This window comes from Carcharhinus amblyrhynchos, chromosome 6, assembly GCF_965287045.1.
Source record: "Carcharhinus amblyrhynchos chromosome 6, sCarAmb.v2.hapA, whole genome shotgun sequence".
Taxonomy (NCBI): Eukaryota; Metazoa; Chordata; class Chondrichthyes; order Carcharhiniformes; family Carcharhinidae; genus Carcharhinus; species Carcharhinus amblyrhynchos.
In genome coordinates this window covers 42,114,807-42,140,590 of record NC_137329.1, presented here as the reverse complement: position 1 = coordinate 42,140,590, position 25,784 = coordinate 42,114,807, and the positions used below count along the sequence as shown (strand labels likewise).

At 43.4% G+C, this 25,784-nt stretch overlaps 1 protein-coding gene across 3 annotated transcripts in view; it reads left to right on the top strand.

Moving 5' to 3' along the window:
• Positions 1–25,784, top strand: part of eps8l2 (EPS8 signaling adaptor L2) — a 190,560-nt gene that overhangs the window by 31,368 nt on the left and 133,408 nt on the right. The window contains exon 2 of one of the 3 annotated variants that reach the window (XM_080190319.1): positions 23,264–23,305. The exons of the other annotated variants lie outside the window; for them this stretch is intronic. The gene's annotated coding sequence lies outside the window, so the exon portion shown is untranslated. The remainder of the gene's footprint in view (positions 1–23,263; positions 23,306–25,784) is intronic. 3 annotated transcript variants of the gene reach the window in all.

Below are 25,784 nucleotides of genomic sequence, written 5' to 3'. Positions count from 1 at the left end.
CCTAAAAGACTTTGTCTTTTACTAATTTTGTCTGTTTATTATCCATGCCTGCTGGTTTGCAGCTACATTTCTGTTAGTGTCATTAAATCTCTAGTTTTCCGTGATACTATTGTTTCTAATTCCCACAGGCTGTTTCTTTCACTCAGACCTTTGCACTAAATCTTTTTATTATTACTCATTTTGACTTGATTTATTTTGCCCAACTAACAACTGGGTCATTTAGAATATAGAACATAGAAAAATTAAAGCACAAACGGGCCCTTCGGCCCACAGGTTGTGCCGAACGTATCCCTATCTACTAGGCTTACCTATAACCCTCTATACTAATCCAAAAGTCTCTTCAAAGACCCAATCTAATCTGCCTCCACCACCACCACCGGCAGCCGATTCCATGCACCCACGGCCTCTTGAGTGAAAAACTTACCCCAACATCTCCTCTGTACCTACTCCCCAGCATCCTAAACCTGTGTCCTCTTGCAGCAGCCACTTCAGCCCCGGGAAAAAGCCTCTGAGAATCCACTCGATCAGTACCTCTCAACATCTTATACACGTCTATAAGGTCACCTCTCATCCTTCATCTCTCCAAGGAGAAAAGACCGAGCTCTCTCAACCTATCCTCATAAGGCATGCCACCTAATCGAGGAACATTCTTGTAAATCTTCCCTGCACCCTTCCTATGGCTTCCACATCCTTCCTGTAATGAGTTGACTAGAACTGAGCACAGTACTCCAAGTGGGGTCTGACCAGAGTCTGATACAACTGCAGCATAATATCCCGACTCCTAAACTCAATTCCCCGATTTGATGAAGGCCGGTACACTATACGCCACCTTAACCACATCTTCTACCTGCGAAGCTGATTTGAGTGTCCTACGAACCCGGACCCCAAGATCCTTCTGATCTCCCACAGTGCTAAGAGTCTTACCCTTAATTTACCACAGTCTATTTCTTGCTTACGTCTGACAAATCCCTCAGCTCTGAAATCAATCTAGTGAACCTCCTCTGAACTGCCTCCAATACAACTACATCAAAGAGTCAAGGGCTGTGGAGAAAAGGCAGGAAAATGGATTTGAGAAGTGTCAAATCAGCCATGATCCTGTTGAATTGTGCTACAGGCTCAAGGGGCCAAATGGCCTGTACCTGTTCCTATTTCTTATGGTCTTATTCCCTCCACAAGCACAAGGACTAAAACTGTGCACAATACTCTAGGTGCAGTCTCACCAATGCCTTGTACAGTTGCAGCAACACTTCCCTACCTTTTTATACTGTATTCCTTTGGCAATAAATGCCAAAGTTCCATTTGCCTTCCTTATTGCCTGCTGCACCTGCGTATCAATTTTCTGAGATTCATGGATGCCCAGATCCTGCTGCACTGAAGCTTCTCTCCATTTAGATAATAAGTTGCCTTTCCATTCTTCCAACCAAAATGGATAACCTCACATTTATTCACGTTAAACTGCCAGATTTTGGCTTAATCACCTAACCTATCCGTATTCATTGCAACTTACTATCCCACCTATCTTAATGTCATCTGCAAATTTGGCTATAGTACCTGGCAATTGAGTGGCTATGGGCAGCATGGTGGCACAGTGGTTGGCACTGTTGCCTCACAGCTTCAGGAGACCTGGGTTCGATTCCTGGCTTGGGTTACTGTCAGTGCAGAGTGTTCACCTTCACCCCATGTCTGCGTGGACTTCCTCCGGGTGCTCCAGTTTCTTCCCACAGTCAGAAACATGCACTGGTTAGGTGCATTGGCTATGCTAAACTTTTCCTCTGCATACCTGAACAAGCACCAGAGTGTAGCGACTAGGGGATTTTTGCATCACAGTAAGCCTACTTGTGACATTAATAAATTTAAACTTCTCCCAATTAGCAGTACGGATATACGTTTGAATTAAAAGATTGTAAAGTCTTGCAGGGTAATACCTCAGCACCTAAGCCATAAGACAAGATCAGTGCAGATTTAATTGATATAAAACATTGTGGCTTATTGAGGTGTAACATTTCAGCTCCATGGTTCCGGACCAAGGTTACTGCTCCCGGTTACTGTCAAATGACCTATATTGGAAAGTGTGTTAAACCAGAGTGGTAAGATTTGAATCAGACCATGCACCCAGCCAATCCCTAAGCTGAGATGTGGCCTTCTGAGCAAAGTACTAGAATGATGAAAGTGTGCTCCTGACTATTCTGCAGTTAGCTGGTTCGTGACGCAGAGTGATGCCAACACTGCAGGTTCAATTCCTGAACCGACTTAAGGTTATTCACAAAGGCCCCACCTTCTCAACCCTGCCCTCCTGCCAGAGGTGATCACTGCCAGTCAGCTCCTCGTTTCAAAGGTCACCTGGAACTATGGCAAATTTAAAGGAAAGGAAATTGGATGGGGGAGGAAGAGATTGTGGTGAGAATTGGAGAAAAAAATAGTGACTGTTAAAATGGGTTTTACCATGGTCCCGTCTAACCAGTTCATTTACCGTAAGCAATCTGAGATCAAAGATGGGTGTTCTGTATTATCTTGTGTTTGTACAAACATAATTAACAAGCTTGGTCATGTGCCATAAAAGGCCATTGAGGATGTGAAGAGAGGGTTCATTGTTGAGGTGAATCTTGATAAGGACATAAATCTCGTGACCAATATCACCCTTGCTGGATCACTATCTGTGTTGTGAAGCACGTATAAATAGAAAAGTTGCTCATCTTTGGCCCACAGCGTGCTTAATCATTAATTCAGTGATTCAAAACAAAAGGAGATAAATATTTCACCAAGTTCATCGCCTCTTTCAGTATCTATCAGTTCTTCATGTTAAACGATGCTTTTTGTATTAATTATATTTCTAATTTCAACAGCTGTAGATATATGGAATAGACTGCTTACATAATAAATTATGGATGAATTAATGGGGTAAATTTTTCCAGTCTTCTGGAGATGGGCTGGGGGAGAGCTTCTTAAAATTGAGTGGAAGGCATGTGGCAGCCACATAACTACCTTCGAAATAGGGGCAGATGGCCAAAATTAAAATAGCCTATTACAGACCACTTTACACCCCCAACCAGCACTTTTTCTGCATTAGAATGGTCTCCTGTGTGGAGAGACCACCCCAGGTTAGAGTGGCAGCTTCTCAGTGGTGGGAGGCCTTTCTTTTAACCTGTGCCATGGCCCACAGAAGGGCCCATCTACAGCACTGACCATGCCCAGAATACCAGTATCACTGCTGAAGGATTGCCCCCTCTGCCTGCCCAGCACGTTCATAAAAACAATCCTAATCTGCCCATTGAGAAGCCCCCTCCTTCTGGCAGTAAAGCTGTTTGAGAGGTCAGGGGGAGGGGTGGAGGGGAGCACTATGTCTGGCATGAAAATGTCTGCATGGTTATCAATACTGACAGAGGACACTGGACACTGAGTGGATGCCTCCTGTAGTGGTGAGAAATTAATAAAATTATCAACTTGGCAAATAGTTAGTCACAGAAGCACTGCAATGCAGAAGGAGGTCATTTGATCCATCAAGACTGTACTAGCCCACCTTTTTCTTAGTCTTACCCAGGCCCTATCCCCTTAACCCCATATAGGAACAAGCCTTTCAGCCCTCCAAGCCTGTGCTGATCACGATGCCCTAATTAAGCTAAAGAAAACACCACCTGTACTTACGCGGTCCGGCTCCCTCGATTTCTCTCCTTATTCATGTACCCATCGAAATGCCTCTTAAATATTGCTAATGTGCCTGCTTCCATCCCCTTCCAGGCACCCACCATCCTCTGCGTGTAAAACTTTCCCTGCTAATCCCCTTAACTTGCACATCTTGGGAAAATTTCCCATGGCCTATCAACCTAACTTGCAAATCTTTGGACTTTGGAAGGAAACCCACACAGACAGGGAGAACATGCAAATTCCACAGTCACCCAAGGCCAGAATGAACCCAGGTCTCTGGTGCTGTGAGGCAGTACTGCCAACCCTTTGCCACCCTTAGCTTAAAAAGTATTGCCTATCTTTAAAGCAAGTGAGGAAGACTTGGACAAGAGCAGAGGATATATTTTCCCCGGTGAGGGAGGAGTCGGGGTGATTAGGACCAAGAAATGAAATCTTGAATTTATCACTAATACTTGACAACTAGCCAATTGGGGCAAATGACCCAAAGTTTGATCAAAGAGGTTCAAGAAGCCTCTTGGAAGAAAAAAGTAGAGATGTGAAAAGATTTTAGGAAGTTAATGCCAGAGCTTAGGCATTGGCAGCTGAACATACAGCCCTCAGTGATGAAGTGATTAAAATTGTTGATGGGAGAGAAGCCAGAATTGGAGAAATGTAGATGTTGGCTCTAGGAATGCAGAGGTGGGGAGTGGCAATGCCATGGAGGGACTTGAAAACAAAGATGCAGATCAAGACAACTGAGTCACCAACAAAGCATTACTTTTTAAGCTGTCTGAAAGTGTTCATGCCAAAAGTTGGGCAGGAGTTGTATTTAAGTAATACAATACATTTAAATGAAGCATTCTATGATTATCCATCTTCTTCAGATGGAAGTGTCTGAAATGGGCTCAAAGACAGCTCCATAAATGAGGAGCTTGTAAAGAACAGTAAAATACCAAAAGTTACTAATATTTTGACTAAAACTGCAAGTTGAAGGAAGTATTTTTACTTCTAATTTTAAAAATAATATACTTTGGTCACAATGGAAGGTAATGCCCTGATTTTATGGTCAGTGGGAAAAGTGAGTGCTTGTTGCTTACCTCGAAGTTAAGTCCCCCAGAATGACCTGGGAACATATGAATAGTAGGACAAAACCACTCAACTCCTCAAGCCTGCTCTGTCACTCAACCACATCACAGCTGATTTTCTGCCTGAATGCCAATTTCTTACAGCATCTCCATATCCCTTGATATCTTTAATATCTGGAAATTCATCTGTCTTAAATATGCTCAGTCACTGAGCCTCCTTAGCTGTCAGGGATAGAGAATTCCAAAGATTCGTTATCCTCCTGAATGAAGAAATTCTTCCTTATCTCAATCCTAAGTCTATTGCCCCTTATTCTGAGACTGTGTGTCCTGGTCCTAGACCCCCAACCATGGGAAACATCATTTCTGCATCTGCCCTGTAAGAATTTTGTTTCAAGAAATCACCTCTCATTCTTAAACCATAGGGAATACAGGCCCAGTCTCCTCAGCCTGTCTTCGTGGGATGACCCTGCCATCCCAGGAATCAGTCTGGTGAACCTTTGTTGCACGCTCCTATGGCAAGTATATCTTTCCAATGGTAAGGAGATCAAAGCTGTACACAAAATTCTAGGTGTGTTTACCCCAATGCTCTGTACTCAAATTCTCTTGCAGTAAAGACCAAACCTGCCGTCTGCCTTTCTAATTGCTTGCTACACCCGCATGTTGGCTTTTAGTGACTCGTGAACAAGGACAACCAGATCCCTTTCTATATCAACAATTCCCAATCTCTCACCATTTACATTCTGTCTGCCATGTTCTTGCCCACTCGTTTAACCTGTCAAAATCCTCTCAAAGCTTCTTTGCATCCTCCTCACAACTCTCATTGCCACCTATTTTTGACATTGGCAATCTTGGAAATGTTATGTTTGGTGGAAGTTTAATATAGTGGAAGTTTGAAAGTAATGTAGTTCAATCCAAAACTAGGATCTTAAATCTAAGAGGAAACAATAAAGGCATAAGGTACAAAAATATGGTTGAGGATAGACAATCATAGCAGTTAAAGTAGATGGTTGGCATGGGAGAACTTTGGTATTCAAAGAAATTGATCAGAAAATATAATATGAAAGTAAACTAGTGAGAAATATGAAAAATGGTCTATAAAATCTTCAATGGGTGTAGAAAAAGGAAAAGTTCACCAAAGATAAATGTGATCCAACTGAAGGCAGATGCACCATTGAAAGCATATTTTACGCATGTACCACAGCTTGGTATGGTTCCTGCTCTGATTAAGACCAGCAAGAAATTACAAATTGTTCTGAACATCACGCACCCCAGACATACTCTTTCTTTTTTTTTTCTACCTTCTTCCATCGGAAAACAGATACAAAAGTCTGAAGACACCTACCAACCAACTCAAAAACAGCTTCTTGCCTGTTGCTACCAGACTTTTTTTGCGCAGTCTGTTTCCTGCCAGTAGGGGGAGTGGGTAGGGCCTCAGCTTGCCAGAAAACTGGCAGCTCACAAGAGGGTGCAATCGTGCATCCGCAGATTTCTGCTCTGTGCAACAGACCAGAGAGATCTATCTGTCGCCCCCACCCCATCCCCATGATTGCTGGCTTCCCTGGACAATTGCCCCCCTCCCCTCACGCCTCCCAGGCTCACTAATAATATTTAAATCCACATTACCATAGAATTGAATATTGAGAACAGCCTTGCACCCTTGGATGTGAGGCTGATCTCACCGGAAATACAGGTCCAATAAAATCATGAGAGGTGAGAAATCAGGTGCAAACCCAATTTTTCACCTCTGGCATGATCTTATCAGCTCGCTAAGGCTACCAACCAGGGGAGGAGAAGGTAGATTCGCCCCCTTAGGTTTTCAGGGCAAGAGACAGTGTTTGATAGTAATTGTAAACTTGGTACACAATTAGAAACCCAACTACTGCTCAACAAGATGTAATCTTTTTCAAGGCTTTTTAATGGGATAATGGGTATGAATGAGGCTCACATTAAATCAATAGATTTCAATAGTGCACCCTGTGGGGAAGCAGGAAATAATTCAGTAACTTCTGTATTTCTGCGTTTGCCACCATGCTGTTATGTATGGTTAAAGTGGATAGCACTGCTACCCCACAGTGCCAGGGGCCAGGGTTCAATCCCAGCCTCCAGTGACTCTGCGGAGTTTGTACATTCTCCCCATGCCTGGACAGGTTTCCTCCGGGTGCTCTGGCTTCCTCCCACAGTCCAAAATGTGCAAGTTAGGTGGTATTGGCCATGCTAAATTGCCCCTTAATGTCCAAAGATGCATATGTTAATGGGTTAGCCATGACAAATGCACAAAGTTACAGGAAAGAGTGGGGAGGTGGACGTGGGTAAAGATGCTCTTTTGGAGAGTTGATGCAGACGCAGTGGGCCAAATGGCCGCCTCCTACACCTTAGGGATTCTATGACCACATTCTAATGTTGTCATTCATTTCAATTGTTGTGTCATCGACAATGATAGTTGTGTCATCATTGCAGATGCAAAATATAGTATACAAACAGAAAATACTGGAAAAACTCAACATGTCTAACAGCTCCCTGAAGAAAGAAACAGACAGCCAGGATTCTCCAACTCCTGAGAGGAAGTAGTATGACCAGTATCAAACCAAACAAAGTGCCTGGTGTTACCTCCTGGTATCATACCTAGTGGTGCAGGCTAACATTATGCTTCTCTGTTCACTTTCATAATGGTACATGTCTTCAAGAAATCCATTTTGCCAGACTCACATTTTGAAAGATATTCACTTTATGCAGGAATGTGTTGTTGCAATTATACAGGGCCTTGGTGAGGCCACACCTAGAATATTGTGTGCAGTTTTGATCTCCTCTTCTAAGGAAGGATGTTCTTGTTCTCTTACCAGGCTGATTCGGGAATGGATGAGGAGAGATTGAATAGGTTAGGATTGTTTTTTGCTGGAGCTCAGACAAATGAGGGGCGATCTCATGGAGGCTTATAGAATTCTAACAGGACTAGACAGGATAGGTGCAGGGAGGATGTTTCCAGTGGTGAAAGAGTCCAGAACCAGGGGTCACAGTCTGATTTGGGGCAGACCATTTAAGATGGAAATGAGGAGACATTTCTTCACCCAAAGAATGACAAAGCTGTGGAGTTCATTATCACAGGAAGTGATTAATGCCAAAACATTGAATGTATTCAAGAGGTCACTAGATATAGCACTTGGGATCAAAGGTTATTGGCAGGGTAATGCTATTGAATTGGACAATCATCCATGATCATGATGAATGGTGGAGCCAAATGGCCGCCTCCTGCTCCTATCTTCTATGTTTCTAGGGTTAATCACATTACGTCACAGGAGCAGCAGTGCAATTCAAAACATTGGATGCATGATTTGATGGGCCAAAGAACTAACTAAATGACTTTCTGATCATTAAAATAAATGCTAATCGTCATCATTTCTATGTAAAACTGTTAAAACATTCTTCGGAATGTGAGGCTCAGGTTCAATTTATTTGGTACCTGACAAGCACTGAGCACTTCAATAACCTATCAGAGATAGTTAGCAGTCAGAAATTATTCATGACGCTGAAACTATAGCACATGTGGCATTGTGAATGAATGCTGTGGAATACAACACTCTTTATGTCAATTGGGTCAGGTTCCATTGCACAAGAAATCTCCAGCATGTGACACGATCCCTTCTATTGGACTAAACACAGCAATCCAGAAGAATTGAAAACATGAGCACAAATTAGAACAATGTTAAACCAGTTGAATACTTACAAAAGACTGAAGGAATGAAATTCTACCTTTGGTAATTTTAGCAACAAAGTTGACATTGGCAGCAGTACAAATGGCAGTGATGAGGTGTGTCTTTTTAAAAAAAAAACTGGTTCATCTACATTCCACAGCCAGGTGGATCCTCTCGTTATTTTCAGTGATGATTCATGAGATTGCTTAGTCAATGCATGCATTAAGCAATATTCCTATACCAGTTCAGCCACATTTTCCAAGTAAATGGTTCATTTTACCAACATAGAAATAATGATGTAGAAGTGATTTGCTCCTTCACCAACTCCACCTGCTGTAAAATTTGTTCAGCAATTTAAAGAACAAAGTGGAATGTTGGGAAGTCACTTTTGTCTCATTCCAATTGAGCAGAAGGTAAACAGTAAAATCTGTAGACCATTTTGTGGCTCCTTTTTAAGAGGTGTTCATTGCAGGCCATGTGATCGGACCTACAGAGCAGCTACACTGGAAACCAGGATGATCTGAAGTGAGGGCATGTGTCCTGGGCTGGGAGCACCATCAGTTGGAGCCAGGGAGCAGAAGAGAGTAGGCCAGCACTTTGATTTGATTTATTATTGTTACATGTATTAGTATAATTTCTTGTATGCTATATAGATAGAGTATATTATTCATGGAAGGGGTGCGGCGTGTAGTGTTCAGCCGTGGCAGGGGTGTAGAGAGGGATCGACTTGATGTGGGGTGGGTCCATTCGGGAGTCTGGTGGCGGCGGGGAGGAGGCTGTTCTTGAGTAGGTTGATACAAAAGGCTGAAGACACGTATCTTTTTGCTGATGGAAGAAGGTGGGAGGGGGCATGTCTGCGATGCATGGGGTTCTTGATTGTGCTGGCTGCTTTTCCCAGGGCAGCGGGAAGTATAGGTAGTGTCAGTATTTGGGAGGCTGGTTTGCATGATGGACTAGGCTTTGTTCATGATCTTTTGTAGTTCCTTGCGGTCTTGTGCAGAACAGGAGCCATACCAAGCTGTAATACAACAAGGAAGAATGCTTTCTATGGTGCATCTGTAAAAGTTGATGAGTCATAGCAGACATGCCAAATGTGCTTAGTCTTTTGAGCAAGTAAAGGCGTTAGTGGGCTTCCTTAATTATAGGGTTGGCGTGGAGTAACCAGGACAGGTTGTCGGTGATCTGGACGCCTAAAAACTTGGAACTCCTGACAATTTCTGCTTCATCCCCATTGTCGTAGACAGGGGCACGTCCTCCACAATGCTTTCTGAAGTCGATAGCTCTCTCTGTTTTGTTGGGATTGAGGGACAGATTAATGTCATCAAACCAATTTACCAGATTCTCTGTCTCTTTTCTGTCTGTCTTGTCATTGTTTGAGATCCAACCCATTATGGCGGCGTCACCAACAAACTTGAAAATCGAGTTGGAGAGGAATATGGTTGCGCAGTATGTTCTGTCACCCCCTTTGCATTGGTATTCACAAAGGAGAGGGACACGTTGGTTGATGTCTCGGAGGTGTATGTAAACCCTCTAGAGCAAGACATCATTACAAGGGAGGAAGTGTTAGGTGTTTTAAAAAGCATTAAGCTAGACTAATCTCCAGGACCCAATGGCATCTATCCCAGATTACCGAGGGAGACGAGAGAGGAAATTGCTGGGCCTCTAACAGAAATCTTTATTTCCTCGTTGGCCACCGATGAGGTCCCAGAGGAATGGAGGATAGCCGATATTGTCCCATTATTTAAGGAGGATAGTAACAAGGATAACCCGAATAATTATAGGCCAGTGAACTTGATGTCAGTGATAGTGAAATTGTCAGAGAAGATTCTTAGAGATAGGGTATATACACAAGAATAGTCTTACTTGCGATAGACGGCATGGTTTGTACGTGGCTAAACTGATTGGGGGGGTGGTGGGAGGGTGCGAGGGTAGGTGAAGTTACAGGGTCTAGAGTAAAGGAGAGGGTACAAGTAAGGGAAAAGGCCAAGGATGTCCCAATAATAAAGGGAGTAGGGGGCATGAGTAAGGTTGGTGGTGTTCCGGCAAATAGGGTACAGGTGAAGGCTGGGATGAAGGCACTTTATCTGAATGCACGAAGCATTCGGAATAAAGTGGATGAGTTGGTGGCGCAGATCAGCACAAATGGATATGATCTGGTGGCCATTACAGAGACGTGGCTGCAAGGTGATAGGGACTGGGAGCTGAATGTCCAGGGGTATCAAGTGTTTAGGAAGGATTCGCGGGAGGAAAAAGGGGGGGGCATAGCTCTGCTGATTAAGGATAGCATCAGGGTGGTAGTAAAGGATGATATAGGAGCCAAAGAGCAGAAAGTGGAATCGTTGTGGGTGGAGATTAGGAACAGCAAAGGGAGGAAGATGCTGGTGGGTGTTGTCTATATAGGCCCCCAAATAATGATCTGGAGGTGGGGCGGGCTGTTAACGCTCAAATAAATGTGGCGTGCAGGAATGGGACAGCGATAATTATGGGGGATTTCAATCTACATACTGATTGGTCGACCCATGTTGGACGCGGTGGGCTTGAGGAAGAGTTCTTGGAATGCTGCCGGGATAGTTTCCTTGAACAGTGAGTATTGGAGCCGACAAGGGAGCAAGCTATCTTGGATCTGGTGTTATGTAATGAGGCAGGTAAAATTAGGGACCTTGTGGTGAAGGATCCTCTTTGGAAGAGTGATCATTGTATGGTGGAGTTTCTGATGCAGATGGAGGAGGAGAAAGTGGGTTCCCGGACATGTCCTTTGTTTGAACAGAGGGGAGTACGATAGGATGAGAGAGGAATTGGCGAATGTTGATTTGGGGGAGCACATTGGAAGGTAGGTCTGCTGAGGAACAGTGGAGGATCTTTAAGGAGATCTTTCTTGGTGCTCAGCAGAAATTTATTCCGATGGTTAAAAAGGATCATAGGAGGAGAGATAATCAGCCGTGGATAACGAAGGAGATAAAGGAAAGTGTTAAATTAAAAGCGGATGCGTTTAGATTAGCTAAGAGTAGTGGGCGAGAAGAGGATTGGGAGAGGTTTAAATATCAATAAAGAATGACAAAAGTTGATAAGGAAGGGAGGATAAACTATGAAGCTGGGCTAGCGCTAAATATAAAAAAAGGATAGTAAGAGTTTTTATGTAAAAAGGAAGAGGCTGACTAGGGTGAACGTTGGACCCTTAGAGGATGAGAGGGGGGACCTAGTGGTAGGGGATGGGGAAATGGCTGAGGCCTTGAATAACTTTTTTGTTTCAGTCTTCACGGAGGAGGACGTGAATAATTTGCCGGGTGTTTGCAATGGAAAGATGGTAGAAGTGGAGGGCCTGAATAACATTATTGTTACTAGAGAGGCAGTGCTCGAAAGACTGGAGGGACTGATTGTGGACAAGTCCCCAGGACTGGATGGAATGCATCCAAGGGTTCTGAAAGAAATGGTGGAGGTGACAGTGGATGCCTTGGTGATTATTTTCCAAACATCGCTGGATTCCAGGGAAGTGCCGGAAGATTGGAAAACAGCTAATGTTACGCCGTTGTTTAAGAAGGGTGGCAGGCAAAAGGCAGGGAATTATAGGCCGGTTAGTTTAACGTCTGTTGTAGGTAAAATGTTAGAATCCGTGATCAAGGAGAAAATAGCAAGGCATCTTGAGGAGAATTGTTTGATAGAGCAGACGCAGCACGGTTTCGTTGAGGGAAAGTCGTGTCTGACGAATTTATTGGAGTTCTATGAGGATGTGTCTAGGGCGGTGGATGTGGTGTTTCTTGATTTTCAGAAGGCATTTGATAAGGTGCCACACAAGAGGTTATTACAGGTCAGGGGGCATGGAGTTGGGGGTAGGGTGTTAGCGTGGATAGGGGATTGGCTGTCAAATAGGAGGCAGAGAGTGGGGGTCAATGGGTGCTATTCAGATTGGCGGTTGGTGACTAGTGGAGTGCCCCAGGGGTCAGTGCTGGGGCCTCAGCTATTTACCATTTATATAGATGATCTGGAGGAGGGGACCAAGTGTATGGTGTCGAAATTTGCTGATGACACCGATTGGTGGAACAGCAAATTGTGCGGAGAGTGTGGAGAGTCTGCAGAAGGATCTAGATAGGCTGGGCGAATGGGCCAGGAACTGGCAAATGGAATTTAATGTTGGCAAGTGTGAAGTTGTCCACTTTGGTAGGAAGGACTATTACTTACATGGCGAAAAACTGCAGTATGCGACGGTGCAGAGGGACCTCGGGGTCCTTGTGCATGAGTCGCAAAAACCTAGCCTGCGGGTGCAGCAGGTGGTCAGGAAGGCGAATGGGATGCTGGCCTTCATAGCGAGAGGGATTGAATATAAAAGTAGGGAGGTCTTGCTGCAACTGTACAGGGCACTGGTGAGGCCGCAGCTGGAGTACTGTGTGCAGTTTTGGTCGCTGCACATACGCACAGATATTTTGGCCTCGGAGGGAGTGCAGAGGAGGTTTACTAGGCTGATACCGGAGTTGAGGGGGTTGAGCTATGAGGAGAGGCTGAATAAACTAGGCTTGTACTCGTTAGAGTTTAGAAGAATGAGGGGAGATCTCATTGAGACATATAAGATGATGAATGGGCTGGATAGGATAGAGTTGGAGAGGCTTTTCCCGCTCAAAGGACAGTAGAACTAGGGGGCACAGCCTCAAGATAAAGGGGCGGTTTAGAACGGAGTTGAGGAGGAACTTCTTCACTCAAAGGGTGGTGAATCTCTGGAATTCTCTGCCCGTTGAAGTGGTGGAGGCTGCCTGGCTAAATATTTTTAAGACGCGGGTTGATGGGTTTTTGATAAGCGAGGGGATTAAGGGTTATGGGGAGAGGGCGGGAAGGTGGAACTGAGTCATGACAGATCAGCCATGATCTTATTGAATGGCGGGGCAGGCTCGAAGGGCTCGATGGCCTACTCCTGCTCCTATTTCTTATGTGGCAGGTCATGTCTCACTAATTTGATTTTCTTTTTGAGGAGGTGACAAAAATGATTGACAAGGGAAGGGAGGGTCATGGATATTGTCTACATGAACTTTTGCAAAGAATTTGATAAGGTCCCCATGACAGGCTGTTGCAGAAGGTTAAATCACATGGGATTGAAGGTGGACTAGATAGATGGATTCAGAACTGGCTTGGCCATAGAAGACAGGGTAGTGGTGGAAGGATATTTTTCTGAATGGAGGTTTGTAACTAGTGGTGTTCCAAGGGATCAGGGCCGGGACCTCTGCTGTTTTGTAATGTATATAAATGACTTGGGAGTAGGGAACATACCTAGTCTGGTTAGCAAGTTTGCAGATGATACTAAGATTGCTGGAATTGTGGATAGTGATGGAAATTGTCAGAGAATACAGCAAGATATTGATAGGCTGGGAAAATGACAGGTGGAATTTAATCTAGCCAAATGCGAGGTGATGCATCTTGCTAGATCCAATTCAGGTGGGAGATATAAAGTAAATGGCAGAACCTTCAAGCGCATAGACACAGATCTGGGAGTACAGATCCATAGATCTTTTAAAAGTGGCAGCACAGGTGGAAAATTGATGAAGAAAGCATATGGCATGATTGCCTTCATCACTAGGACATCAACTATAAAAGTTGGCAAATTGTGTCAGTGTTATATAAAACACTGGTTTAGCCACATTTGGAATACAGTGTCCAATTTTGGTCGCCACACTACCAGAAGATGTGGAGACTTTGGAGGGAATACAGAAAAGGTTTACCAGATGTTGCCTGGTATGGAGGGTATTAACTATGAGGAGAGATTGAATAATTCCAGTTCTCCCTAGAAAGACAGAGGCTGAGGGGCAACCTGATAGATGTTTATAAAAATTATGAAGGACGTAGGTAAGGTGAACAGTTGGAAGCTTTTCCCTAGGGCAAAAATGACAATTACAAGGGAGCACAAGTTTAAGCTAAGGAGGGAAAGGTTTAGTAGAAATGTGAGGGAGAAGTTTTTTACTCAGAGCGGTGGGGGCCTGGAATGTACTGCCAAGTGAGGTGGTTGAGGCAGAGACTTTAGTGACACTTAAGACTTATCTGGATAGACATGTAAACAAGCGGGGAATAGAGGGATACAGGCAGTTGGTCTAGATACGACAACATGATCGGCGCAGGCATGGTGGGCCAAAAGACCTGTTCCTCTGTTGTACTGTTTTTTGTTCTTATCTTGTACAAAGTTATCTTAGTTTAATAAACCCTTTGTTCTTGGAGCCATATCAAATTGCCTCAAGGTACTACACTTTTTGAGGCACCACAAGGATTAAATGTACAAGTGACACTGCATGCTGCCTCTCCAAAACTACACAGACAGGGAGAAGACCGCAGATAAGCTACAGGCTGTCAAAATGATAAAGTTCATTTTCTAAGAGCTTCCTAGCCCACATAATCCTTCACTAATTGTATCAGGTACATACCATTCATCTTGGCTACTACGTGAGGTCTTCAGCATTATTGGTACCAATCTGTGGGCAATTTAGTTCTGTCTCATCAAGAAATGGCTAAACTGGGTACAGCAAAGGCTATAAAACTGATAATATCCTGATTGAGGTACTGAGGACTTGTACTCCAGAATCAGCCATTTTTTTTGTTTCATTCATGCAACATGAGTATCACTGGTTGGCCAGCATTTATTGCCCATCCCTAGTTGCTATTGAGGAGGTGATGGTGAGCTGCCTTCTTGAATCGCTGCAGTCCGTGTACTGTGGGTTGACCCACAATGCTGTTACGGAGGGAATTTCAGGATTTTGACCCAGTGACTGCAAAGAAATGGCAATACCTTTCCAAGCCAGAAAGGTGAGTGGCTTGGAGGGGAACTTACAGGTCGTGTTGTTCCCATGTATCTGTTGACCTTGTCCTTCTAGATGGACGTGGTCATAGGTTTGGAAAGTGCTGTCTAAGGGTCTTGGTGAATTGCTGCAGTGCATCTTGTTGGTAGTACACACTATTGCTACAATGGTGGAGGGAGTGGATGTTTTTAGATGTGCTGCCAATCAAGCAGGCTGCTTTGTCGTGAATGGTGTCAAGCTTCTTGAGTGTTGTTGGAGCTGCACCCATTCAGGCAAGTGGGGAGTATTCCATCACACTCCTGACTAGTGTCTTGTAGATGGTGGACAGGCTTTGGGAAGTCAAGAAGTCAGTCACTCACTGCAATATCCTTAGCCTTGGACCTGTTCTTGTAGCCACTATTAATGTAGTGAGTCCAGTTGAGTTTCTGGTCAATGTTAACCCCGAGGATGTCGACAGTGGGGATTTAGTGATGGTTACACCATTGAATGTCAAGAGGCAGTGGTTAGTGTCTCTTATTGGTGATGGTCATTGCCTGGCATTTGTGTGGTGCAGATGTTATTTGCCATGTGTCAGCCCAAGCTGGATGTTGTCCAGATCTTGTTGCATTTGAACATGGACTGCTTCAGTATCTGAGGAGTCACAAATGATGCTGAACTTTGTGCAATCATCAGCGAACATCCCCACTTCTGACCTTATGATGGAGGGAAGGTCATTGATGAAGTAACTGAAAATGTTTGGGCCTAGGACACTATCCTGAGGGACTCCTACAGCGATGCCCTGGAACTCAGATGACTGACCCTCCCCAACCACAACCATCCTCCTATGCACCAGGTATGACTCCAACCAGTGGATTGTTTGCCCCCTGATGACCATTGATTCCAGTTTTGCTAGGGCCCCTCTGTGCACACTCGGTCGAATGCAGTCCTTGATGACAAGGGCTGTTGCTCTCACCTCACCTCTGGAATTCAGCTTTCATCCATGTTTGAATAAAGGCTGTAATGAGGCCAGGAGCTGAGTGAACTTGGCGAAACTCAAACTGGGCGTCAAGCCAGATTGTTCCAGTATAGCAATAACATCGGCATCTACCTGACAATGTGGAAAATTGACCAAGTACATCCAGTCCACGGGAAGGAAAACAAAATCCAGGTTTGAATCACATAGCAGATGGTGGAATTTGAATTCCATAAGTTGAATGATGACTGTGAAACCATTGATTGTCATTAAAAACCAATTGGTTCTAATGTCCTTTAGGGATAGAAACCTGCCACTCTTACCTGGTCTGACCTACATGTGACTCCAATCCATAGCGACGTGGTTAGCCCTTAAATGCCCTCTGAAATAGCAAGCTACTGAGTTGCATTCACCCACTACAAAGGAATGAAAGAAAACCAACTACCTGGCATCAACCTTGACACCAGAGATGACACTGACAAATGGCAAACCCAGCCTTTTCAAACATGCAAAGTTGTCCTCCTAACGTTTAGGGGCTTGTACCAAAAATTGGGGGAGCTGTCTCAGACTAGTCAAGCAACAGCCTGACATAATTTCACACACACGGAATTATACCTTAAAGATAATAGCTGGAATTTTACCCCTCTGCTCGTTACAGTATCTGAGCGGGCGAGGAGTGGACAATGGGAAGGTCCTTTGACCTTGGGTGGGATTTTACAGTTTCAGGATGAGTGAGGCCATAAAATCCAGTCCAATGTCCCAGACACCCCTATTGCCATTCTTGTGACTGTCCCACCGGCAGGACAGATCCAGCAGAGGTGGTGGCACATTGGTAGATAGTTTCCCTGGGAATTCTCAACATAAACATCAACTCTCTCTCACCCAGCAAGTCTAATGGCACCAAGTCAGAAATGGACAAGGAAACCTCCTCCTGCTGATTGCCACATCCTGTTTTTCCCCTTTAGCAGATGAATTTGTACTCCCCCATGTTGAACGCCACTTGGAAGTAATGAGGGTGGGGAACTTCAATGTTCATCACCATAGACTGAGCTGGCCAAGTACTAAAGGGAAAGCTGAGAGTCTAGAGCTGCAGAAGGTGGTGAGGGAAACTAATAAGTGGTTAAAATATACTTGAACTCACCCTCACCAACCTGCCAGCTGCAGTTGCCTCTGTCCATTACAGTATCAGTCAGAGTAACCAACCATTACACAGGCCTTTTGGCTTAGATCAAGTGTAGTATTGACATGCTGCACGTGGTTGAAGTCATTAGGTTACATTTCAGCTTCATTTGAAGCAATTTTTTAAAGCAGCATCTCAGCCTTTTTGTTAAGATGCAAATTAGATCAAGCCTTGGAGGAGGAGCTACACCTACTCCAATCAGCTTGGATCACGTAGATCAAGCCCAAGATGGGAGGTGAGAGCCCTGTCTTGTCAGCTTGGATCGGGAATGTCCCAATTTGTTGGGACACTGAATTGGCTTTAATTTGACTCGATTGGATTGGAATAAAGTTTTAAAAAAAATTACACAGTCCTTGTGGGGAGAAAGTTCCATCTTCACGTTGAGGATATCTTCCATTGTGTTGTGTGGCACTGTACTAACTAATGTGGACTTTGAACTGACCTAGCAACCCAAGACTAAGCAACCATCAAATCAGAGAATCCCTACAGTGCAGAAGAGAGCCATTCAGCCCATCATGTCTGCACTGACTCTTTGACAGAGCATTGTACCCAGGCCCACCCTGTCCAATCCTTCAAACCCATGTATTTACCCTGTTAAATTCGTAACCTACACATCTTGGGACAGTAAGGGGCAATTTGGGGCCAATCCACTTAATCTGCACATCTTTGGACTATGGGAGGAAACCAAAACACCCAGAAGAAACCCATACAGACATGGGGAGAAGGGAAAAACCTTAGCTCAATGAAGAGTGCAGGAGGGTATGCCAGGAGCAACCCTGTCATATCTAAAATGAGTTGTCAACTGGCGAAGCTACAACATGGGACTATTTGCTTCTAAACAATATAGTCAGTACAGTAATAGACAAAGCAAAGTGTTTCCACAACCCATGCATCAGACCTAAGTATTTTTGTTACATTCAGCAGTAAATGGTGGTGGGCAATTAATAACTCATTGGAGGAGGAGGCTCCACAAATATTCACATCTTCAGTGATGGATCAGCCCAGCACATCAATACAAAATATGAGGCTGAAACAATCAACACAATTTTCAGATTCATCTTGTCTGCCTCCGGAGGTCCTCAGCACCAGTTGTTAGTTTTCAGCCAAATTGATTCACTCCATATGATATCAAGAAATAGTTAAAAGTGCTGAATATTGTAAAGGTTTGGGCAATGACAATATTCCAATAACAGGACTTCTGCTGCAGAACTTGCCACATGCTTAGCCAAGCAATTGTACAACTGCATTTACCCAGCAATGTGGAAAGTTGCTCAGGTATGTCCTGTACACACAAAACAGGACAAATCCAACCTGGCTAATTAGCACCCTGTCAGTCTACTCTCGATCAGTAGTAAAGTGGCTGAAGAGTCAGCTCCAGTGCTGTCAAGCTCCATTGTCTCAGCGATGTCCTGCTCTCGGATGCTCTAACATCACCACCCCTTGACATTCAATGGCATTACTGGTACTGAATCCCCCACTATCAACATTCTGGGGGTTTTCATTGACCAGAAACTGAACTGGACTAGCCATAAAAATACTGTAGCTACCAGAGTAGGTCAAAGTCTAGGAATCCTCGACTGAATAACTCCCTTCCTGTCTCCCCAAAGCCTGTCTGCCATTTACAAGGCACAAGACAGGAGTGTAATGGAATACTCTCCATTTGAATGCAGTTCCAACAACACTCAAGTAGCTCAAAACCATCCAGAACAAAGTGGCCTGCTTGATTGTGGAAGCAGTAGCAAACATGAAATCCCTCCACCAACTGAACAATAGCAGCAGTGTATACCATCTACAAGATGCACTGCAGGATCTTGTCAAGGTTCCTTTTAATAGCACCTTCCAAATTCATGGCCACTGCCACCTAGAACAACAAGAGCAGCAGATACCTGGAAACATTACCACCTTGAAGTTCCCCTCCAGGTCACTCACCATCCTGACTTGGAAATTTCTCACTGTTCCTTCATTGTTGCTGGGTCAAAATCCTGGAGCTCCCTTCCTAACAGTGCTGTGGGTGTACTGACACCTCAAGAACTACAGTGGTTCAAGAAGTCAGCACACCATTACCTTCTGAAGGGTAACCAGGAATGGGCGATAAATGCTGGCCAGGCCAGTGATGCCCACATTCTGCAAAATTAATTTTTAAAACTCCTACCTCTTTGTCCATCATCAGTAGCTCGTGTCACAATTTGTTTTATCATCCTCCTGTGAACCTTTGTGGAACATGTCATAGATTTCAGTAGCACCTTTAATTCTAAGTCGTTTAATTTTGAATTCAATGAATGTATTATACAGGCAAATTCTGTGTTTACCAGAGAGAAGTATGTGTGTCATGTATTTAGTTTAGAAATTCAGAATTCCATGTTGCGGCTCCTAAATGGTTTTTATTTTAAGCATTTTTTTAAAAAAATAGTGGCTCTTTGGGCATAAAAGCTTACTGACCATGGTCTAGATGCTACAATTACTTCAATGTTACTGGAAAAAGTACCCACAAATTTGTTTCTGTCTGCACTGTAATGCATCCATCAGGGTTAAAGGTCATTGTACATCTGGCTGAAGTATCTGAAAAACCAGCCAGGAATCTCTCTCCTGATCACTACCTAGTAACTGCAATGTATGCTTGGATGTCTGGTGAGAATAGATTGATTTAATGATCCACCTGAAGAGTGACCATTCCAAAGGTCAGGATGCCAGCAGAGATAATATTGGAGGGAAAATGTAGGGCTGTATTTGAGAGCTGTGTATTTTGTTTATTTTATAAAAAATAATCAATGATGTAATGCAACCATTGTACAATACATTGTGTTGTCACCCATCAGAGGTTGAAGGAAGGATATTACTGGTTACTGTAAATATGAAAATATTGCACACAACCTAAGGAACCTGAGAGAAACTTCAGAGTTTTTTTTTCTCTTCAAGCAACAACAAGCTTAGTTGAAACGTCCATTGTATTCACACAGCACAAAAAGGACCAGGCCTAGTTAAATTCACATCACATACAGTGTGATCAGGTAAAGTTACTATGCATAAAGGGGAATAAAAGAAGTCAAATGTTTTCTCTCTCAGTGGAAGTTCTATGGGAGTGCCTACTGCATTCAGTTTTGAAATGCTCTACAATTTAGATTCATAGTTATTGATATATAAATACATATAATGATCTGTCACAAAGGTCAGTTTTCCAAGTGTGTGCAGGCCATAAGGGAGATTTGTCCATCACCCAGATTTATTGGAAGATTGTAAGCCTGCTGCCCATGGTTTAATCTTAGGATCCTACAATGCAGAAGGAAGCCATTCAGCCCATCAAGTCTGCATCAACCACAATCCCACCCAAGCCCTATCTCCGTAACCTCATGTATTTACTAGTCCTCCTGACACTAAGGGGCTATTTACCATGGCCAATCCACCTAACCTGCACATCTTTAAACTGTGGGAGGAAATCCACGCAAACACAAGGGAAAATGTGCAGACTCAACACAGACAGCGACCAAAACCAAGAATCGAACACGGATCCCTGGCACTGTGAGGAAGCAGTGCTAACCATTGTGCTGCCCCAATGTGCTTATTTGACTTCCCAAAGAGTGAGACTTCCTGTCAGTATGAATCTGGAAAATTCTATCTTTCATTTCTTTTAAGATAGAGATTAAGATTTCCTGAGGTAACTTCAAGGTTAAGATAATCACAAGGGAAAACCTAAAAGAAACAATTCAACCCAAAATATAAACAAAGGGAGAGAATAGGTAGTTAATTTTGGGGGGGGGGTAGGGGTATGGTAGAAATTCTGAACAGAACAATTCAGTTACCAGACTTTTCTCTTTTCAGTTGTTGATGGATGTGTTGGCATTCCAGCACTTTGTTTGGGATTCCAAGCCAGGGGAGAGACATTTTCAATTAACGTTAATGTGATTGTGGCAACTGTGCCAAAGCAAATAATGAACATCATTTACCACTCCATGTCTGTCAGCTATTAGTAGCCTCCTTCACTTGGCACGAACCAACTAAAATGATTTTAAACCCTCAGACTGATATTTAGGTATGTTGCTTGCATGTTATGTAGGTGCCTCCTTCACACTCCCTACGTAGCTTCAAGAAGTTCTTACGCTGGTCCTGTTGCAGATGTTTTAAAAATCCAGCATTGGCCAAAATAAAGAAAAGGGTAGGGAACACGTTCACAAGTTTAACTGGAAAACAGGGAAAGATTAAACAGTTGGAGTGATATTGGCACTGGGAGGCAGAAGGCATAATAAGAATGAAAGAAATAAAAATCTGTTGTCAGAGGCAGAGGGCAGGATTTTCCGGCTGCACTCTCCCCAAGGCCATAAAATCCCACCCAAAGTCAATGGGCCTTTGCAATGGTCTGTGCCCCACCCGCAACAATTCCTGTGGCAGGCAGGGTAGGAAGATTCCATCCAGAGTGTGTGCAAATGTAAACAAGTAGAAAGGGAGATGTGTAGTCTGTTCCAGTGGACTTGGGACCTAATGAAGGAAAAATCAGGGCCATCTTACCTGAAAAGAATCCTGCTGAAGTGTGTTGCAATCATTTGCAGGTTGATAACCCAATATACGTATTAATTGATAAACGTGGATGATGAACTATGCATATGTTCATAGATATGTGTTCATTGACAAACCAATATGAGTTTATTGATAAACAGGTATATAAGGATATTGATAAGCCTATACGTGTGGACTTTGTGAACATACGGAATATCAATATTACAAGAAAAGATTTTTCTATATATGGCAAGAAGTCATGGTCTGGAATGCACTGCCTGGGAGTATGATGGAGGCAGATTCAATCGAGGCATTTAACAGGGAATTTATAGCTATTTGAAAATGACTATCTGCAGGGTTATGGGGAGAAAGCAGGAGGCCTTCGGCAAAAAGCTTATTTGGAGAGCTGATGCAGACATGAGGGGCTGGAAGGCCTCTTTCTGCACTGAGAGGGTTCTGTGGTGTTTGGCATCTCTGACAGCCAGCACCACAACGGGGGTCAGTGTCACTCCAGCATGGAGTGCACATTCTTCATAATTATAACACTGCAGAAGCTAACAGAACACTATCAATAGAAGTAATTGGAGGCTGCGCTGGTGCCCAGGTGCCAACTCATTATGGCTGCAGGGTCTCCTTCCACCTGCCCAAGCATCTGTAGCTGAATAAACTCGCATTGACCCTACAACGTTAGAACCAATATTTTTATCAAAGGGAATGGGATTATGTGGATTTCATCATTCCCAAATGAAATTAAGCAATTATTGGTCAACCATTGTAATTTTAGGCAGCAATACAAGGACGCTGAAGTTGACCTTAACTTTCTAGGCTGACAAACAAAATAGGTATTTTTATAGTTGCAACAATGCAACACACCCACAGTAAGAAAATGCCACACATTAATAAGTAACCTGGTATTCCTAACAAGGCACTCACAAATATTTATTATACCATAGCTACCCTGTTTGGCATCTGATAAATCAAAGTCACTTCCATTTAAAACAATGAAAAATGTGATTTATGCTGCCAAGGATATTAGACTTCTGACAGAATTTTTCTGCGACTCTGCTGTGAAACTAGGACGACCAGCTTTAATATAGTTACTTTCTTTCCAGAAGTTTCTAAAATATCAGTCACACTTGTATGTCAATCACAAGGGATGAATGGGCGCAGTTCAAACTAATTTGGCCAGAATTCTCTGTCCATTCATGTTGGTGGGATTCTCCATTACCACTGGCAGCGCACCACCGTCCGTGGGTTTCCTGCCAGTATGGGTGACATCAGTGGGAATTTATATTGACAGCGGAATCCCGCCGCTGGCAAACAACGCACCCACCTCTTGCTGGCAGAAAACACACTGCTGGGAGGCCAGAGAATCTCACCTGTTGTGCTAGTGGCAACATATGATATAGAATTGGGACTTTGAACATGGAGAAAAGTTCCCAAATTTGGTAAAAGTAACACTCTTTTTCTCTTCCATATAGCAAGCAGTAAAGGCAGATCTTGTCTTCACCAGGTGTCTGAAGGTGAGCTGGGATCCAACAGGATCACTGAATATCATTGAGTGGGATCATTTATACTAACCTTGCTCAATAGAATGAGTTTAGGTCAGGCATTCGTTTTTCATGTCACCTTATTTCAAGCCTTATTGTCTTCCTGGAGTGCAAACTGATGGCTAAACACTGAATTCATTGTATTCATTGGGGGGCTGCATGAGACATGGCTGTTTTCTTTTTTGGCTTTTAACCTTATGTTACAGAAATGAATTAGAATGGCCCTGTCAGATCAGGTGATCAGCAGTTGAACCTAAGAGATGTCCAGTCAGTATGGTTTGCAGTACCAAAGGATGCACTAGTCTGATGATTGTTGGGACGGGAGGGGAAAAGTAGTGGGTGATGGTAAAAGTATAAGAATACAAAAAAGTACGCCAGAATAAGTGACATAAATTACAGATCAAAATATAAACAGATGAGACCAATGAGCTAATACAGTTAGACTACAATGAATTCAGTACCTGTGTTTAGTCATCAGCTTGTGGTAAAAATTGACAGATATCTGAGATATAATTAAAGGGGAAAATAGACAGCGCTGAGTACTCTGTAATTTCTTGGTGGCGAAGACTGATGAGCCAGTGTGGAGTGCTGAGTATGGTAAACAGTTTTATTTGAGAGAAGCTGCTAAAATTAAAGAATATTATAGAGCTGACAATGTTATGACTGCAAGCTTCCAGTGAGGTGAAGGTGTAACATGTTAGAGTGAAGTAATGCTCAGAGCCTGGTAATGAAGGTAGAACTTAACCAATTGTGTTTTGTTATGGGCCCCAGTTAAGCAATGCCTCACATAATCATGGTACTTCTAAAATGAGTACAGTACAGAAACAGATTATTCAGCCCATTGTGTGTCCAGGACAGCACTTTGAAGGAGCAATGAACCTAGTGCCATTCCCCTGCCTTTTCCCTCTATACTTGCAATTTTTCTTTTCAAATAATGATCCAAGTCTCTTTTGAAGCTACAGTTAAATCTGTCTCCACCACAGTCTCAGGCAGTACATTTCAAAACCTAACCATTTGCTCAGTAAAGAGATTTTTCCACAAGTTGCTGCTCCTTCTTTTGCCATTAAATCAATGCCTTCTGGTTCTTTGACTCTTGCACCAATGAGAACAGTTTCTGGGAACAGTGGAGTAGTGAGTTCAGAAATTGCCGTGTTAGCATCAGATCAGTGCAATTGCACACACTCACTGACAAACAATTCACCAGTTCTGCGTGCCTCTAATGCATGCTTGGAATTTCCTTGGCAGGCTGCTGATGTTCTGCATGGGTCTTGTCTAATGTATGCCAGCCAAGGGAGGATGCCATCTTGGTACCAAGACAACATCCAGTCACCACAGAGAAAATCCATGGATGCCATGGAGCCCAATTTTATGGCCAATCTGTTGCCTCAAGGCTACATGAAAAACCTGTTTGTGAAGCATTGGGTGCACTTTTACAATCCAGTAACCCAAAGCACATAATTGATGTTTATAGAAAACTTGATAGTTCATCTGGGTAATTCGAGTTATTGGAAATATTGCCAGTTTTGATCAAGGAAGTTCATCTGCTTTATTTACGAAAAGGGATTTGAAGGTGGCTCAATAAAAATTCTCCAAAGTGATAAAGTTGCAATCAGTTTCAATATTGTTCCCTATTGCTGCAGTTTGATGACCTTTATTGCACACTTTATAACTAATGGGATATAATTTATCTTTGAACTTGAATTGCCCATTTATTTTCAACCATCACTTCCCGCTTATCCCACCCAGGGCTGGGAAGGCCATTTGCTTGAGCACAGTCCCTCTTTCTAAAGACATGTTTCTACTTAAGTAAAATCCTGGGGAAGTGGCACTCTGACAAAGCTCGCAATCTCCCAGCACTGATTCTTTTATCGTCATATATCAGTTGTAATGATAGCCAGGACACGTTCGGGTAAACAAAAGCCGGTGTGGAATTCACACCTTCCTGGAATGATGAGCATTTTCCCAAAATTGGGGGATTCTTAATGCGAGTGTCGCCTCCAGCAGGAAGAGTCCCAGAAATGAGGTGGGTGTGGGGGAGAGGGGGGAACATTTTGTGGAGAGAGTGAGGGTGACTGGGGAATGGTGACCCAAGGAAAACTAGAGACTGAGGAATGGGAGCTTAAGGAGATACGATCATGTGTCACATTTGTCAATACAAGTGTGTGCTGGTGTTCACTTTGAGAGTTTCCATTGTCGTCACCCACAGAGGTGGCCACCTTCGAGAACGATCAGGCTACCTGTGGTATGTGGCATGCAGCCACACTGCTGGTGCCTCTGCTGGGTGTGGAGTCTGCTAGGAGCATCAGGAGACGAAGTGAATTTGCACCACAGTCATTCAAATTAAATAATAGACTTTTTTTTTTGTGGAGCCCAATATAATTTGAACAGACGTGAGTCAGTCATAGCCCTCATGCCTAAAAGTCAGGACAAATGAATTGCTTGGCCTATATCT